Genomic DNA, 1,654 nt, shown 5'->3' on the forward strand with positions numbered 1-1,654 from the left:
GAAGCGAACGAAAATGACTGATACTTGATAGCCCCCTTCCCAAGTTATTATCTTTATTTTCGTCCGTCTTTCTTCGATTCTTTCTTCTTCACTTGCTTGTCAGTGCCCAAAGGGTGCCACTCTTACCTCGATGCCCACTCTGGTGCCAAAGGGTGTCAGGCGAACATGGGCTCAAACTGCAAAATACGTGAAGAACATTGTCAACATTTGCTTCTCCAGCCGACCATGTCTGTCGTCTGCAGCCGAGGGATACGGGCATAAGCAGGTATACCCGGAAGGGATACGGGCCTAAGCAGGTGTACACGGGAGGGATACGGGCCTAAGCAGGTACACACGGGAGGGATACGGGTCTAAGCAGGTGAAAATGGGAGGGATAAGGCCCAAAACAGGTGCACGCGAGACTAATATAGCTTAAGCAGGTAATGTGGGAAAGGCCTGGACTTACATAGGTATGGTAGGATCAAAACGCACACACACGCACATAAGGGAGGGATACAGGTTTAAAAAGGTATGCCCTGAAGGGATACGTATAAGCAGGTGCATTCAGGAGGGATAAAGACTTACACATGGGAGGGATACAGGTAAGCCGGTACTCACAAGAGGGATACAGATATAAACAGGGAAACGCGGGAGGGATACGGGTCTCAGCAGGTAGGCACGGGAAGGATACGGGCCTACAAACTAAAATACAGGAGGGATACGGGTCCAATCATTAAACTGCTGACCACAACGGATACCATACTTACACATGACGAAGGGGACAGAGACCGACATAGGCACAGAGGGGAGGGTTAAGAGAGGAATATGCTAGTATACAGGTTCTTGCAACGACTATCATGGGGACTCGACAAGTAACAGCGGTCATTTGAGTACTATTTTTCATACCTTCATTTGCTTCGTTGAGATGAATAATATCCGTATCTACATTTATCACCAGAATTCCGGATCACGCAAACTTATCATTTCGTAACTTTCGCTTCTCTGCCAAAGTCAAAAGACACCTTAAGTTGTTGATAGTTATTCTACTCTGAAAGAATCATAGCTACTCTATGATGTGGGCAGATCCGTCTTTGGCGTACAGTGATCTAAGACTGATAGAAATCAACTGTGTCTGAAATCGTTACATTTAAGTCTTGAAACCGAATTATTTGGGTCAGGATGGTTTTAGAGATATGAAGTCTTGCTAGTTTTTCATAAAGCGGGAGAGACGAATAATCTCGGAATGAATATCAATATCAAATGAAATAATTACTCCACCGCCAAATTTCTGTTATATATGGTGAAAAATCTTTAAATCTGATGGAAATCGGTAACTACATAACAGTTTAATATTTCATTAAATGGCAAGCGAGCATTTGTTGTACGAAATGTATTTCTGTATTTTAAACTTGAAGTGCTCATGTACTTACATACGTGGTAATAGTTTGGTCACAAACCACACAGGAATTAATAGGATTAATGATAATAAGAAAGACTCACAGCCTACTGATAATGGAGAAACTTTGTAGCTCCATACAAGTTAAGTATTTGGGAGGATCTAAGTATTTGTCTAATTCCTGTAACCGATGGTTTTTCGGATGGGTCACGTGATTTCAGTAGTCTACCGTAAATAAATGAAGGTTTGTTTTTCATCATTTTGTATTTTACGTACGTT

General features: G+C 42.3%; 1 protein-coding gene across 1 annotated transcript in view; it reads right to left on the minus strand.

The window, feature by feature from the left end:
* LOC125033412 (probable Dol-P-Man:Man(7)GlcNAc(2)-PP-Dol alpha-1,6-mannosyltransferase) overlaps nucleotides 1-275 on the minus strand; it is an 18,181-nt gene extending 17,906 nt beyond the window's left edge. The window contains exon 1 of the mRNA XM_047624892.1: nucleotides 127-275. The gene's annotated coding sequence lies outside the window, so the exon portion shown is untranslated. The remainder of the gene's footprint in view (nucleotides 1-126) is intronic.
* Nucleotides 276-1,654: the final 1,379 nt, after the last annotated feature.

Source organism: Penaeus chinensis, chromosome 16 (assembly GCF_019202785.1).
Source record: "Penaeus chinensis breed Huanghai No. 1 chromosome 16, ASM1920278v2, whole genome shotgun sequence".
Classification (NCBI taxonomy): domain Eukaryota; kingdom Metazoa; phylum Arthropoda; class Malacostraca; order Decapoda; family Penaeidae; genus Penaeus; species Penaeus chinensis.